General features: G+C 36.9%; 2 protein-coding genes across 3 annotated transcripts in view; one reads left to right on the top strand and one right to left on the bottom strand.

Annotated features, from left to right (window-relative positions):
- The window catches only part of LOC117995914 (zinc finger protein 431-like), a 170,080-nt gene that overhangs the window by 29,898 nt on the left and 121,702 nt on the right, over window positions 1-18,480 (bottom strand). The gene's annotated exons all lie outside the window — the stretch shown is intronic.
- SLO2 (slowpoke 2) overlaps window positions 1-18,480 on the top strand; it is a 52,367-nt gene that overhangs the window by 1,933 nt on the left and 31,954 nt on the right. The window lies entirely within an intron of this gene.

Below are 18,480 nucleotides of genomic sequence, written 5' to 3'. Positions count from 1 at the left end.
TCGATTCAGATAAGTCTTCGTCGATCGTTATCAAGGATTCATAGTAGCATCCAACGGTACAGATTGACGAATTCTCTAGCGAGGAGATGAGGACAAGGCAGGAAGGCATTTTTCCAAAACAATTTTAAAGAGCAAACACGATAACGCATCTCCTTGTCTACTTTTCAAAAGCTTCATCTATGTCGTTCTGCTCTTTTAATTAAGTCTTGTGCCAAAGCAGCGAGTGCTCATAGCTCTTCCCCGTCAAGTGACAAGGAACCTCGACAGACCAAGATCTTCATCCCTCTGTGATGTAAGGACAAGCAATATTGTCCAACAAAGAATTGACACCTATTTTTCGACCAACAATGACTATGATTGCGATCTGGTCGATACCGGAGAAGTTACAACACAGCCACCCAGTTGGCAAAAAGTGCCCTATTCTAGGGGACGAATGTGGGGGAGTGACTCCCCAACACAAGAAACCCAAACTTCGAATGTAGATACATTTTTGTATGATTTCATCAATAATAATTTAAATACCACCTAATTATTAGAGCAGCTACTTCAGATAGTGTCATTTCAAGTAGGCATGTGTACAAAATGACATCAATAACAAGAACAAACCCAACTTGACTTTAGCATTGATTAATTTAGTAAATAAACCGACGGAAGAAGTTGTAATAGGAAAGTCATCTGGTTTCAAGGATCAAGGTGTGGGACAGGGGACGTGTGACGGGATCAGCTAGGGGGCTTGTGGGTGTCGCCGCCAGCGAGAGGGATGGGAAAGGGTGGCCCGTCGGTGGGTAGGGGAGCGGCGGGCATCTCATGGCGACTCGACAACTGGCTCGAAGCTCAAATCACGTTCGGTGTTGCTAGCGCACCACGCGGCTAATCGTAGTTCCACGCGCTCACCATGCGCGCTTACCACGCGCGCTCACCACGCGTACTTTACGGGATGTATTTAACTCTTACAACTTTTAAGCTTTAACCTTCCTCTCAGCTCTCGTAGGTCCGCATAATTGTTTGTCTATTTTACATAATATATTGCTATTTCGGAACTTATTAATTAGCTGGATGGCGAGTTGTTGTTATGGACGACGAATTAGACGACGATATATTTTTCATATATGGACGCAGCGGGTTCGTATTACATTCGCTTTTCGCAATTGTTAATACTTACAGTTAATAAAAATACACTTGATTCTATATTTAAGTAGCCAGTGCACAGAATGCTGCATTATTATATTATTTTATCGGTTTACGTAGTATCTATTTAGTTATAAAAATGTCATAACCACGAGAGATGACATTGAATTTTGTTATTCATTTTGTCTTTTGGTCAAAGTATATCCCCTCCTAGTTCATGTACTAGAATGCTCTGACAGCTAGATCATGATCACTAATATAACTAATTGAGCTACTTGTTTACTAAATTGAAATTTAACGAGGTCAAGTGAAAACACAATCCACGCTATAAATGTCCATTGTGCAGCGACGCGCCATTCCAGATTTTGCGGAGGAAAATGCTTTTTGTGTAATTAAATATGCCCTTTGCCGTGGTTGTTTTGTATAAGGTGCATTCGGGTAGGTAATTACGAAAAGATTTTTGAAGAGTTGACGTTATGTTTATATTTTCATTATTCATCAACCAATCAAAATTGGTGCCGTTACTAATTTGGGTCACTTCACCTATTTAAATATATCTGCATAAAGCTCTATTTCAAAGACTTAAAAAACATCTTCGGAATTGTAAATTAAAGTGTTTTAAAACCTCATTATTTATATTTGTATGTATGCAATAACGAAGTTTGTTCGGGTAGTACTGAATAAATTTAAAAACGGGTTTTTGTACAAAAAGCCACCAAATAAGAGAAGAAGACGAAGAAGAACGGGTGTTTATTTAATTTCGGCATATTGTACATTGGTATTCGTTTTTCGTTTAGATTTACCTACCGCAAAAAATTGCGATATTGGCCTCGGACTAGCTTAAATATATGTTCATAGATATTTGTGAGATATTCAAACCTTTAGTTGAGAGGTAGGTCATTACCTGCAAATAAGAAAATAGGAAAAGATATGATTGCAAATAAGAAAAGTTGTTTGAAAAATAATAAACTTATGTGATTAAGTAATTAAATCATTAAAATCCATCATAAAACATATTCATGGTATACTTAAGTAGGTTAGCTAGTAACTTATAGGTATTAATAATGTTTCACTGTTAGAAAACTTTTCCTCTCACATTAAAACTTATACCGAAAAAATGTCCTGCAGCCTATAGATTCAAACAAGAATCTTCTTTCCACAACCAATAATATATTCGTTATTAAAGACAAAATAATGGTTCTTAACAATCAGTACAAGTAATCCATTCCATCCAAATTATTAGTACCTATCAAATGGACATTTTACCTTCTAATAAAGGTTCCAAAACATATACAAATACAATAAGTGTTAAACACAACACTAGAAATTAGAATGAAGTTAGAATGAAGCGGTGGCGTTTCTATATACATATTATTATGTCGTCATCATCATCAACCGATAGACATACACCACACCAGTGTATTACTTTTACTCTATGCACCACACGCATACGCCACGGTCTTGCGCCGCCTGAATCCAGTGGCTCCCTGTCCGACTCGTCTGATGTCGTCCGTCCACCTAGTGGGAGGGTCTTCAATCTTCATTCTCTAGTCTTGTTTCATTATTATGTAGGTACACAATAATCTAAATAATGTCATCGTGAAGAAATGATATAGGTAACATCAATTTTCTTTGGGTACATCTTGAGAGACGTGCGTTATAAATAGGCGTGGTAACAATCCTGGCACTTTAAATATATAAAAATTTCTTAAAGTCTATTCTACACAACCAATCCAAAAAACGAGTCATAGTACTAACACAGTACACACGTACAATACCCTAAACGAAAACTAGCATAGACCACGTGTGCTCAAAAAAGATAAGCAAATTCATATGAGCATTATTGATTCTTCTAAGTCGGATCACAAAGAAATGAAAATGACGAAATACCTCCAGAGGTAGTAGCCACTATTATGCAACAGTTCAAAATGGGTTTCGTGACACAGTTCTATCAATATAAACTTTGTTTAAAGCTTCTGGTACAAACATTATAAGACACTTGATTTTAAAATCGCGGCGCATCGCAAAGAAATGAAAATGACGAAATACCTCCAGAGGTAAAGCTTATGGTACAAACATTATAAGACACTTGATTTTAAAATCGCGGCGCATCGCAAAGAAATGAAAATGACGAAATACCTCCAGAGGTAGTAGCCACTATTATGCAACAGTTCAAAATGGGTTTCGTGACACAGTTCTATCAATATAAACTTTGTTTAAAGCTTCTGGTACAAACATTATAAGACACTTGATTTTAAAATCGCGGCGCATCGCAAAGAAATGAAAATGACGAAATACCTCCAGAGGTAGTAGCCACTATTATGCAACAGTTCAAAATGGGTTTCGTGACACAGTTCTATCAATATAAACTTTGTTTAAAGCTTCTGGTACAAACATTATAAGACACTTGATTTTAAAATCACGGCGCATCGCAAACAAATGAAAATGACGAAATACCTCCAGAGGTAGTAGCCACTATTATGCAACAGTTCAAAATGGGTTTCGTGACACAGTTCTATCAATATAAACTTTGTTTAAAGCTTCTGGTACAAACATTATAAGACACTTGATTTTAAAATCGCGGCGCATCGCAAAGAAATGAAAATGACGAAATACCTCCAGAGGTAGTAGCCACTATTATGCAACAGTTCATATAACATCTCAAGGCGTAAACAACAAATATTTTTGATTTTTTTTTACATAAAAATAAGAGTAATTTCTGCTGGTAAATATTTTTTCACAGCACAGCTCAAGCCACAAACTACTGGACGGATAAGACTGAAATTCGGCATGCAGATAGCTAGACGTAGGCTAGGCATCCGCTAAGAAATGATTTTAGAAAATTCAAATCCTAAGGGGGTAGAAAGAGGTTGTAAATTTGTGTAGTCCACGCGGACGAAGTCGCGAGCATAAGCTAGTTTGGGATATAAATGCTCGTACTATTTACAAAAGGTACGTTATATGTGTGAGAAGGGATACAGAACGAGACCATAAAATATGTATAAGTCGGGCGCAGGTGGATTATTTGGTCATAAAACGGGAATTGAATTATCGAATCCATTGGGCGCCACAAAATTGGAGCCTAGAAATTCCAAGTTAAATATAGAATATCAAATATAGACTATAAAAGTATCTGTTTTCTGTTGTGACCGCAGAATAAATATATAAATAGGGTCGAAAGTGGTTCACTGGTTATTTCAGTGCTTCTAATTTTTACACATCTATAACACGAACCTTAGAGGAAAATCTAAACTTTTGACAGACAATACAGAGCTGCAGAAGTAATTAGGTAAAAGCAAGATTTATTTTACATTTAGTATAAAAAAATATTGTTTTTTTAAAATAACGAAGGATATCAAATACAATCAATTTATTAGACACGACAAAAATCCAACGATGAAATAAGTTAATACTACACCTAATTATGAAACAATTTTTCCTACCACGAAAGAAATACAGATCGTGAATTGATTCACGGGTCATACCAGTGTTGCTAACTGACCTGACTTCATTAACATAAAAACCAGTGAAATATCTTAACTTGTGTAAGTGACAGAAAGACATTTGAGAATAAACAGTGCTTACTTAAAAACGCATTAAAGGAAACATATAATGTCGATATTTTTCTTCCGATTTCACAATCTTCTTCGTGCTGAGGAAAAACGAAAGAAGCAAACAAGAATAACAAAAAATAGACGAAATATGACTTCAGACACGCTCACGGCCCCCTCGAGGTTACTCGAGCGACCGCTCAGTGAACCCATCGACAGTCTGGATGAAATCGCTCTGCAGATCCCCAGGTGCCTGACAGTTCATACGCTTTACATGTAAACCCTCGCGACGTATTTTTGCTCTATAAACTGTTCAAAATTCGATTATCGTTGGCTTGTCCTGTACACACTTGGAATTCAACCACTTTTTTAAGCTTTTGAGTGCATCTCACCCACCATGCCGCTTTTGGCATCGCCAACCATCACAATAATTCTAAATTTTAGCTACTTCCTTAGTAAATTAATTTATTATATTAACACTTTGCATGACATCTATTTTATTGTTTTGTTACTATAGTAAATGGGTGTGTACTATGACGATTCTTTGCTTAGTTGTTTGTAAGTTTTATTTCATAGTGTAAAATGTTTGAATTAGATCGTAGATGAAGTAGATTCCACAAAGAAATCTCAATACGTTTATTTTATAATAGTGTGCACAACTTACTGCCTTAACAGTTATCACATTCTCTTACCCACTAACAAATTATCCTATCTTTTAAAAGCTACTTTAATTACTGTACCTAACTACCTATTACGAGTACATACTGGGAGTCTGTCTTGACTGGGTTATGGTTTGGTGGAAGTGAAGACTTGATACATTACAGTACAATTAGAATCATTTTAATACCGTGACTATTTATTCTTTGACGATCAAAAAAAAAGAAAATATGTGTAGCTTTGTAAATCGTTTACTAATCCAATATTTTTTCAAATAAGTAGGTACATAGCTATACATTATGTATATGTAGGTACAACGAGTCGTTTCATGTTAGCTAAGTAGCCATTAATCAAAGAGGATGCAATACCCTTAAGTGTCTCGTAAAGTAACCGCGTAAATTAGGTTTCTTGACCCAATTCTTTCATTCGAGAACACCACTCAATCAAGACATAATTCTTGACAAACTAAAAGGAAGAAAGGGCACTGCTCACTGAAAATCTCCAAAAAAAGAACTTCCGGTAGAGATCTGATAATTATTATAGATATATTCTATTGAGAGATGATTACTCTAAAGATACAATAAAATTATAAACTAACAATGTTTCGATTTCACATGAATATGTTTATCAGCCTTTTTTATTATCAGGTTTCAGTTCAGCTCTAAAATGCGACCCCTACAATTTTTAATTGAGAGTAGATCCATAACAATATCTTTAAAAATCTACAGCTTCTTTAAAATTCATCGGCACTGTAATAATCGAAATAACTTTTAACATCACGTAGGTATAAATTTTCTTGTTGTGATCGTTCTTTGTAAAGGATGGATCTCAAGGATGTCACTTTATGAAATTCTTCATCAATCTGATTGCTGCTGCAATCCATCGAAATTTTTCAAAAAGAACAAATTATTTAAATCATTAGCATCCAACAAAATCACACAAACTATAACCTATACCCTATTTGTATTGTTTTGAAACACTATGTGTCGCGTAAAGTAGCTAGCGAGCTACTTTACCTGTGCGCTCGTTTTGGTAAACGCATACAGTAGTGTCGTCCGTCCCTCAAATGTTGTTTATGAATAGCTTTTCTTGACTATGAAACCTCATAATGACGTTTGTGAATACGGGTGTCAGTCTGTGCTAGATAAATCAGTCAGTCAGGATAGATTAAATAGTTTTTGGTTAAGATAACATATTCACCTCAATCTCAGTAGCATTGTAAACTTTCATTTCATTGTGTATTCACTGAAATATCAGTAGGAACAGATTAATTTGCGTTGGCTAGGAGGCTCGTACGATCAAAGTCGCATCATCTGCTCCCTTGACACCTTCTAATACGGTATAAATTACAACCTTAACATCCTAATTCGCCACAGAATCTGTGTAACACGATTAGCCAGCTACGATACTGGTATGAATTTGATTTACGGTTCTTACTTCTTTCATCTTCATGATCAACCCATCGCCGGCCCACTACTGAGAACAGGTCTCCTCTCAGAATGAGAAGGGTCTGGCCCCAGTTCACCACGCTGGCCGTGTGCAAATTGACAGATTTTACACATCTTTGAGAACATTATGAAGAACTCTCAGGCATACCGGTTTCTTCACAACGATTTCCTTCGCAGAGCTGACAAAAGTTCTGTGCGTTCCCGGGATCGAATCCCCGAACCGCCGAATAGGAGGCAGACTCTTTGCCTACTTTTTAATAAACTTAATAAAATAAAGACACAAAAGAGATGTCCCTTTATGTTTACTGAAAAATCTGAGTTAAGAATCTCCTGAATGATAAAAGATCCAAATTCTCATCAGCAGATCTATTCGCCGTCTGCAAAATTTTCCGTCTAATTGAAATAATTACTTAATTCAGTATAGAGATAACAAAAATGTCACAAGAATTTCGTAAAATATTCGATTCTCATAGCCGTGTGGTGTTTAAATGGTGTCATTCTCATAACTAGGTCACAATCATAATAGTGCAAAACACGTTTGTGATGTCCTTCGGGAATGCACGACGTCAAAACATAAAATAATTATAAAATTGAGTTTCAGAAATATGTTAAATAAAGAAGAAACAACCAAGATAACGCCTAGCCACAAGTCAATAAATATACTTAGAATATTTAGAGAGATTTCCTGTCTCTTGCCTATACAAAAATTAAAGCATCAAAATCATTTCTCAGACTCATCATTTCCTTATTTCTATCCTTCAGCTATGATATCAACTTTAAATCGACTGACACCGACAATACAACATCGTTTTCTTGTGTCTGTGTCTTCCATGAAAGAAAAATAAAATTAATGATATACCTATTTACATAATTAAAAACACATTTCTTTTTTTAATATACATATTTTGAAACCATTTCAAATCTTTAAAACAGTAGCGAAATAGTATGGCGATCTGTATATCTGCAAAAATTTAGTATTGACACTCCAAAATTGGAAAATGGTTAATTTTATGCAGTGGGGCCTTAGAAGTAATTTCCCAAGGGACACTAAAAGTCAATTTAACCGATCAACTAGCGGTCAACAACAATTAATTCCAAAAAATGAATGTGCTTAGGCACTCACGCGATATTTTTATCTAAGTTATAAGTTAAAGATCACTTTAAAACCATTGGAATATACAACCAAACCAGCTTCCTATTTCAAATAAATGCATATATTAAATTCATTTCGAGTATGACTGAGTAATAATAATTAGAATCGTATATGTTTGTGAGTGTGAATTAGGTACAAAGGGATTCATAATTCATTATGTTCTCCCTGGTGTTACTAGAGTAGGTAGAGCTGTAGCGACTAGCGAGGCGGAAAAGCCACCGGGCGACCGAAAGAGGCTCAGTCTGGCACGGCCGAGGGTCGCGGCGCCCGCCTTGCCTGAATTCAATTGTGGCGTTTCGTTCGCAATGCGATCGGGTCCTCTCCATAAATACAACTCGTCTATCAATAATTAGATCTTAATGGCTGAATGTTATTACTTTGGTAGCGTTAAGTTTACATATATGATGCAAAAAGAAAATTACTATCATTTAACAATTCAATTAATCACTTTTGTAAAAGCGTAGCAGACGGTTATATACATTTCTATCATTGACAGTTGATCGACCGAAGAATTTGATGCAATGCAAAAATTCAGTGGAGCGCAAAGCGTGATGATTGAACTGAACTGTTTGATAATTGATAATCCCAGTGGTATTTTGATATAACCACGAAGCCAGGAATTGCCATGCCAGGAATAATCTGCAAGTACGGTCAATTAGAATAAAAAAAAGTTCAAAAAAAATCAAGATTGTAAATGCACACGCAATTTCCAAGTAGTATAGTAGTAATAGTAGTAATATAATATTTTCTTTATTACTTCGAAGATATAGTATAGTAATGAAATGCAGAATATGGATGCAACTAACATGTAAATTTAAAAAAAAAAACTATTGAAAATACATGCCAGTCAACTCATCACTAAATACCTCATGATGGACATCACAAATAAAATAGAAGTCATACGGACATGCAGCTGTCCAGTGTCAGGGATGGCCAGTCGACCAACATTACGTCTGCGATACGCAACAGGGCCTGGAGTCCCTACTGCGATAAATATAGGTTTCGGTACGATTCTCGAGGCATGAATTTACTTGCGCATGTGTACATCGTCTACTCGTTCTTGTGAGACTGTACGAAGACGCGCGGCAAGAGTAACCTATGCGGGAGGTATTATTATAAAATATAAATATTGTTTCAACTATGTGCTTCGTTAACAATATATAATCAGAATTAGCTTTGAGAAGATATTTATCTATATTTTCCGACTCTGCAATATTCGAATTAGGTATTTTTGTTTATATCAATTTGAGATTGGGGCACATTTTTCTAACGCTTAATGACATTTTGATTTTTAATAGATTTTCATTAAATAGAAAAACTGTGAATAGTTTTTAGTGATTGAAACATTGGCTTAATTAACAAAATGTTTTATATTATATCGTTATCGAGGGTGCACGAAAGATTCACGGACTAATGAAATCAGAAGCGTCACCCGTCGCGTTGAGTCGAGCGTATTGACAGCAGTTGACAATGAAGAGCTGTAGACTAAACAGCAAGAGAATCCAACATTGTTTTCATTGCGAAAAACTGCTTAAGTGAAAACAACAACAGTAAAAAATACATTGGATGTCGGGGCCCAAACCGTAATAACTATGACAGTGCTTTTGTTGCTGACCAATGGTGTCGCATATGTTAAAAGTGGGAAAATATTTAAAAATATTTTTTCCATATTTAATGTATTTACTTGTAACTTGTCTGGCCCACGCTCTCAACAAAATGGAGGATAAAGTTGAACTTCTTCCAGTGACGAACTAAAACAAATTAATTGCCAACACACAAAAAGTGCTTCTTAAAGTCCTATGTCACTTCTGAATCGCTTTTTCACTTATTAATATTAATATATTACTTCAAATCAAGCAAAAATAACTCGATAGGTATTATTAATAGCATCAATTATCTCGATTTAACATTCAATTTGGAGTTTGTAGAGCTAAGTAGGTTCATTGATTCGATAACCGCATTGAATGTTAGAAGACGAAACTGATTTAGTAATTTGTTTCTACATATTTCGTTTGTTTAGTCTTGTTATATTGGTACTCTCAATAATTCATTTTATAGCCAGTTGTGTAGTGTATGACTTATGAGTGAAATTAACTTTTACCTGTACCACCTATATAGCTAGTTTATAACTTCATGTACCTTTACAGTGAATTATCAATGTCAAAAATTGCAATATTATCATAGAATTAATACATAATTACCATTTCAACTAAAAAAAATTCGAGGGGCATCCATTATCAACTCAAACCTAAATACGCCGAGTACAAGTAAATCGGTTGTACCCAGTACAGACATTTGAAATATCATAGTGACATTATCATGGTATATTAAGCATGGCAGCAATCAGCAGGTATAGCTCGTACAATTGCCTCACAGGATGGGATAGCTACGACAGGATTCCGAGGTAATCTCACTTCTCAAGTAGCCCTTCTTATACTACTATCCCAAATCTCCGTGTTAGGCCGTTTGTGCACTCATCAGTATACGGTTCGTATCCGTGATTCTTCGAAGTTGCTGTCATACAAATACGTACCTACTTATTCGATTCGTATCTTTACGGAATCCGTGACGAGAGCACAAACGCCCTTAGTTTGTATGATACAATTCATTATGTGAAGTAGCTATAACTAGAACATCTTTTCTACTTAAATTATTAAAAAATAATATACAACATGCTTGCTGTGTGGTTGGTATAGAACTTGATTGTTGCTTTCTTTTTGAGTTTAGCACCTCTTAAATTATATACAACATGCTTGCTGTGTGGTTGGTATAGAACTTGATTGTTGCTTTCTTTTTGAGTTTAGCGCCTCTTAAATAATATACAACATGCTTGCTGTGTGGTTGGTATAGAACTTGATTGTTGCTTTCTTTTTGAGTTTAGCGCCTCTTAAATAATATACAACATGCTTGCTGTGTGGTTGGTATAGAACTTGATTGTTGCTTTCTTTTTGAGTTTAGCGCCTCTTAAATAATATACAACATGCTTGCTGTGTGGTTGGTATAGAACTTGATTGTTGCTTTCTTTTTGAGTTTAGCGCCTCTTAAATAATATACAACATGCTTGCTGTGTGGTTGGTATAGAACTTGATTGTTGCTTTCTTTTTGAGTTTAGCGCCTCTTAAATAATATACAACATGCTTGCTGTGTGGTTGGTATAGAACTTGATTGTTGCTTTCTTTTTGAGTTTAGCACCTCTTAAATTTCCGAGTTTTCTCTATATTGATCAGCTCCAAATCTGTTTTCAATTTGGATTAAATCCTAGATTTTGGGGTGCAAATTTATGTTCCTACAACAAATGGCTTTTTTCTTTGCCTGTAGGCCTTCTGTTTTTTATGGTTCCGTACCTGAAGTGTGCCAACGGGACCTCATTACTAACACTCCGCTGTCCGTACGTCCGTGTATCTGTCAGCGGGATGTATCTTATGAAACGTAATACTAGTTGAAATTTTCAGAGAATGTGTATTTCTATTGCCGCGATATCAACAAATAATAGGAATTTCAAAATGAGCAGCATGACAATTAAAAAAAATTAAATGGTTTTATTTCTTGTACGATGGTACGGAAACCGTCGTGTGTGAGTCAAACTCGCACTTGACCGATTTTATTATAATGTTGTTAACATTATTTCCTGTACCTATTGTTTTAAATAAATGTAAATCATGTTGCCTCTGTAAATGAAATCTCATTAAACAGAAGGCTAAAAATGTTAAAAGCGCAATATTTGTGCAGTTTTTATTTCATTTTACGTATAACATTGTCATGAACGAATAATTATTACTTAGTACGTCCATGCCTGAATGAGCTCATAGCTGACATAAGAACAACTCACTGTGCCAAAAGGTTAATATGGATGTGTCGATTGGAGAATAATAGCAAAATCCCTGGAGAAATAGAAAAAAAAGGAAAAATTTAACAATAACTTCTGGATTAAGAAGCAGTCAGCACACAAAACACGAAGTATTTTCGTTGCAACGTCATATTTCAACACAAATGAGCCCAACATAATAATTATACTACAAAATCACCCTCACGCTATTGAAATTTTTAATAGTTCATCTCAAACAGTGTTTTGATTGCTTGAGAGCAAGCGACGACGGCACTTTTGAAACTAATATTACCCAAAGTACCAATTTAAGATGAAGAAAAGAAGAAATACTATTTAGAAAGTGTATTTGAGACAGAAGAACGCATGCAACCTGTTCAAGTGAAAGAAAGTATGTGGAATACTAGCCTCTGAAAATACCACAAAATTCGAAATGCGAACGCTAAAATCAGCGGCGTGCGTAGAGTTAGACGCCACAAGGATCTTTTTTGGGTATTTTCCCTTTTGGCCATGCTTACCTCCTATGTGCACGTGGGCAGACCTAGCCTCGGCCAAACTAGTTTTCGACTGCAGCAATACAAGATATAATGAAATTAAGTGGACAATGGTGAAGCTCATCACTCCTTCCAGTCTCCTATGTTGTTTGTTGCTAGACATAGATAAAGAAAGTCCTCCTGTCCAAAGTCATGGAGCAAATCATAAACGCCCAGCTGCTGGGATATCTTGAGGAGCACCAGCTGATCAGTGATCGTCAATACGGTTTTCGCCACGGCCGATCAGCTGGTGATCTTCTTATTTATCTCACGCACCGCTGGGCGGAAGCCATTGACAGCAAGGGAGAGGCTCTGGCGGTCAGTCTTGATATTGCAAAAGCCTTTGATAGAGTTTGGCATGAGGCACTTCTATCGAAACTACCATCTTACGGACTACCAGTGAAGCTGTGTAATTGGGTCGCCAGTTTCCTTGACGGTCGCAGCATCAAGGTCGCTGTCGACGGTTTTTGCTCGGAACTCAAACCCATCAATGCTGGCGTCCCTCAGGGCTCGGTGCTATCGCCCACACTGTTCATCCTGCATATCAATGACATGTTGCATCACAACAACATCCATTGCTATGCGGATGACAGTACGGGTGATGCCCTGTACAAAGGACATACACAGCTTTCTCGCGCAGTGCTGGAGGAGTGTAGAGCCAAACTTGTGTCTGACATAGAAGCCTGCCTAGGTAAAGTGTCAGAATGGGGCGCACAAAACCTAGTGCAATTTAACCCAACTAAAACACAGGTTTGCGCGTTTTCCGCCAAGAAGTCCCCTTTTACACTGCCTCTTCTCTTTCAGAGCACTCCCCTCACACCTTCCAACAGCATTGGGATCCTTGGAGTCCACATTTCGAGCGAGGTTCAATTCCGCGATCATTTGGAAAGCAAGGCCAAATTAGCCTCCAAAAAGCTTGAGGTGCTCAACAGAGCAAAGCGGTACTTCGCGCCCGAGCATAGGCTCCTACTCTATAAGGCGCAAGTCCGCCCTCACATGGAGTACTGCTCCCACCTTTGGGCTGGAGCACCCCAGTACCAACTCCTTCCATTTGATCGGATCCAAAGGCGGGCTGTTCGACTTGTGGACGATCCCAAACTAACCGGCTCGTTGGAAAGCCTGGAGCACCGCAGAGACGTTAGCTCTCTATGCGTGTTCTATCGCCTGTATAATGGGGAGTGCTCTGAAGAGCTTTTTGACCTCATTCCACCCTCTTTTTTCTACAACCGCACCGCGCGCCACCGTAAGGAATTTCACCCTCACCATCTGGGTGTCTGGTGCACTTCGACCGTCCGCTGCGCCAGATCCTTCTTTCCACGCACGTGCAAACTGTGGAACCAACTCCCATCGGCGGTGTTCCCACTAGATTATAACATGGGGTTATTCAAGGGGCGGACCAACAAATTCCTAAAAGGCCGGCAACGCATCGGCGGCTCCTCTGGTGCTGCAAATGTTCATGGGCGGCGGTAATCACTTAACATCAGGTGACCCGCCTGCTCGCTTGCTCGCTATATCTATTAAAAAAAAAAAAAAAAAAAAAAATAGATAAAGAGATTGAAATCGATGATATTCGTTTTATAGATGTTTTGTAGATATAGACCAGTTATGGTAGTTGTAGAAAAATCAACATACTTAATATTATTATTAAGTCTAAGACTTTGTCCCCGAACTATACCCGGGCAAGGAGGCTCTGTCTCGAGGTCCGTTGTCCTGGTTTTGCCGGGATCTATCGGCGAGGGACATTCACTTACATTGAAACTTTTAGAAATGTCTGCATACAATTTATTAAAACTGAGTATAGACCAATTTTTGTGTTCAAAAAGCAAGGCAAAAGGTGATTGGAAACAGTTTCCTGTTCCCAATCACCTTTGAAGGGTGCTGTTTTAAAAAATTCTAATTAATGAAAATAAGGTGATTAAAGTGTCCATGTAAAGTTTGAATAATGTAGACATGATAATGTTTCATATCCATTCTCTAAGATTGTTTCAAAAAAAAAAAAAGTCGAATGAATTTAGAACCGTCCCGTTGGCTCGAAGCCTATATTGTGAGCCCTAGCTTAGCAAAGGGGAAAGGCAATGTCACGTACACATGACCAAACCCATTGTCTAACTAGTATTTATCACTATAGAAAATTAACTTCATGTTTAATCGTCATAATGTACGAATTCCCGAGGGCGCTTGCCCGTGCTAGCTTTGCACGCCAAGAGCTAATACCGCCAAACAAAAAATACACTTTTTATCGTCGTTAGACATACTGATAAAAGCAGCAGTTAATACCATTTTCCTTTTTTTTAAACTTCACAAGTTTTAATAATGCACAACATGATACGGTGGCCTAGTTTACTTGTTAGTTGCAGATTACTTGTAGGTTTTTATTGATTCTAATGATAGATACGTTGCGAATTTCGAAAGTTATTCTTTTAGGTAATTGAAATCAGGTTGTTAATACATGAAAAGTAGCTGGTTAAAATAATTATAGACTTTCAGTCATTCCGTTAATTTTAAATCTAAAAAATGGTTCGAAAGAAGATGTTGACAAGATTGTATAGTAGCATCGGTAACCCGATAGTAAATAAGACAAAAAGGATCAACATCGGAAAAACTGGATAATTAGGTCAGGTGGGCCCTGTTCGTTCGTTCGGTTCGTGTAGCCGTTTTCAGATATTTTGATTCACAAAAAATGCGAATGTAAAAATATACCTGTTCCAAGTCCGTTAAAAACTGTAAAGAAATTGTAACGATAAAATAATATCGAATCGGTTATCGGTAGGTTATCGGTATGCGACAGTTGCTAAGATAGGAGGCCTCTTAAATGAAACTTTGAATGAAGTCAATTTAGCACTACATTTTTATTGGTCTGAAAGTGCGTCCGACAACCGTGAAATGACAACCGTGTTGGCAAGTGTTCGCAGTTCGATGGAAAAACTGAAGTAAATACAATTATTGGAAATTCACAATGAAGATGACTCTGATGCACGAAGATACTTCTGGACTCTGTCGGAAATAGAGTGTATATATCTGTAAAGATTAACAGAAAAGAAAAATGTTTTGGCAAAAATTTAACTTTGGGCGGTCCACGTGTAACTAAAACTATTGTGTAATTGTAACGACAAAATAATATCGAAGCGGTTGGCGGTAGGTATGCAACATTAGCTAAGATAGGAGGCCTCCAAAATGAAACTTTGAATGAACTCAGTTTAACACTTTATAATTTCTATTGGTCTGAAAGTGCATCCGACAACCGTGAAATGACAACCATAAAGGTTTGAGTGAAAAACTGAAGGGAATCGGAGTAATAATAATTGGAAATTCACACCGTAGGTGACCCTGATGCACGAAGACCTTTACACCTGCACTTTATCGGAAGACAGGTGTAAAGATGAAAAGTAAAGTAAAAAGTGCTGGCAAAAATTTACTTTCAGCAGGTCTGTCGGCATTTCCACGTGTAAGAAACGTGCAGACATACAAGATACCAAGCATGGACCAGCTTATAAAATGCATATGAAGAATTAAGTTTATACAAGAAACTAACTGCGTCTACTGAGGTCATTATTTAGCATAAAGCTGGAAAATGGCATGGTAACTTACCAGCTTATAGCACTCAGCAGCTTACATACATAATATGACATGTCATAATGATCACCCAAATGACAAATTTAGTTGTATATTTTGTATGTCAAAAATAATCTAAACTGTGAAAATGTTAATCAAGTGAGATTGTAGTCAAGGGCTAGCTTTTAACTAAAAAAAAAGTAATAAATTGAAGTACTCACATGATGTTATAGTAAAAAATACTATATTGTTAACTGTGCGTAATTCAAAGAGCAAATCCCCCTTTTGTAATTCAAAATAAAAATACTGAAGATGTACCATATTTTAAGAATAATAATTTACACATAGGATTTTAATGTGAGAACTTTTACACACTAGAAAAATATACAGAAATTTTATAAGCGATCTTGCAAATAAACTGAGAGTTGTGACATCCTTGGAGTTAGCAAAATATGAAGAAAAGGAGATCAAATTATATTATAGGTAACTGGAAGAACACATATTTTATTACTTACTATGGGAAGAATACAAAACAGAATGAAAAAGGCTTCCTTATTAAATCAAAACTAATTTGTGGAATTAGAGCATTCTCGCATAGAATTGGATTATTGAAACTGATATTTTCAAAAGATCAAACAATGGTTATTCTACAAGTATATACCTATGCCTAAACAGAACAGTGACTATCAGAAGAAGAAATAATAAACACATATTACCAACTCTCCATTTTACCAGAAAACATATGTAGATTGCAAAACAATCATAATACAAGAAGACTTCACCTATTCAAGTAGAACGAAATCTTTATCCTGTACGGATCTAACTTTGCTCGTAGATTGTAATGTTTTAAGATATGTTAGATATGTAAGGCACGTCAAAAAATTTATTTGAATCTCTTGGGACGAGACCTAGTTTCCACGACAGAGGATATTTATATCTACGACATGGGTCGATCGCTTGATCCACTAGGTGCTACAGCACCTACACTACAGTGCATTTAATTCATTCGAAATCAAATTCCACACAACTAAGTTATATAGTAGCATAAATAACTCAATAGTCAATAAGACAAAAAGGATCAACTTCGGAAATAATCTGGATAATTGGGTCAGATGACCCGACTCTATCGATCAACCGCTAAAATTTTGCCACAGCGTCAAAGGTCAACAGATTTTCGTATGAGCAACCGTTTTAGGATATATCGATCCACAAAGTTGAAACAGGAGTCTTTATAGACACAAAAATAAAAACATTTAAACATACCTGTACCAAATCGGTTAACAACTATAGTGAAATCTATATATATATATATATATAAAATTTAAGTCCTGACTGACTGACTTATATATCAACGCACAGCCTAAGCCGCTGGTCCTAGAGACATGAAATTTTGAGAGTATGTTCTTTGTAAAGAGTAAATATCCACTAAGAAAGGATTTTGCGAAATTCCATCCACTAAGTGGGTTAAATGGGGGATGAAATTTGATATGAAAGTTCGTTATTTGTGAAGTTACATCGATGAAAATTAGTATTTAAGCTTTCGATTAAAAACAAAAAAATATGTATTTCACGATTTTTGAAAATTCTGCTACCAAGGGGATTAAATAGGGGATGAAAGTTCATATGAATTCCGTCATTTTTTAAGTTTTTGCATGAAAATTGGTATTTGGCCTTTCGGTCACAAATAAAGAAATACGTGTTTCAAGATTTATGGAAATTCAATTTTCACCTTGATTTTCTAAATTCCACCCGAGCGAAGCCGGGGCGGGTCAGCTAGTTGTAACGATAAAATAGAGCAAATCGGTTATCGGTAGGTACCTTGCGACAGTCGCTAATTCAGGAGGCCTCCAAAATCACACTTTGAATGAAGTCAATTTGAACACTTTATAATTATTAATTTCTATGAGTCTGAAAGTGCGTCCGGACTTTACATATATATAAAACATGTTATGATATATCCTTATATATTATGCTCCTTTATGAAAGAAATTCAAATGATATTAGGGAATTCAAATACTAACCGGGAGAAAAAGTTTAAAATATTACAAAAAGTCTTCAAACAATTGAATGCCAAAACGATAACGTTGTGCTACATAAGGGATCTTGAAGAGGGAGTGGAAAAATTGGGTTCTATAAGGGTTCCATTTTTCTATCGTGGTACGGAACCCTAAAAACTAGAAGAAAGTTTAGTTAAGGAAATGAATCAAACACTACAAAATTAGTAGCATAGCACAAGAAAACGGAGTGCGGACCCCACCTATATGGGACAACGCTAAGGCCTCGTTTACGGAGACGCGGGGCGTCGCACGTCGCGTGTGGCGTGGCGTCTCGCGGCGCGTCGAACGTTTTTTTGTTTACGGTGAGACGGCGCGTGAAGCGGCACTTAGCATCGCACGCGTAGTCACAAACATATGGCAATATACGATGTTGTTCATAGAGATGCGAGGCGGGAAGAGTGGCGGTGCCCGCCGCTGTGCCCGCGGCGGGCGCGTCTGCGTTATGCGATTTCCAAATAAAGACTGGCAGAATTACCGCCGCGAGCGCCGCCACGATGAACGCCGCGTGGGACGCGTCGATGCCATCCGCGGGCTCGGCCGCAAAAAACGCTCCATCTCAAACAAACGCGTATAAAATT

The sequence above is a fragment of the Maniola hyperantus genome, chromosome Z (assembly GCF_902806685.2).
Source record: "Maniola hyperantus chromosome Z, iAphHyp1.2, whole genome shotgun sequence".
Lineage (NCBI taxonomy): Eukaryota > Metazoa > Arthropoda > Insecta > Lepidoptera > Nymphalidae > Maniola > Maniola hyperantus.
The sequence above is the reverse complement of the archived record's forward strand: the minus strand, read 5'-3'. Positions and strand labels throughout refer to the sequence as shown.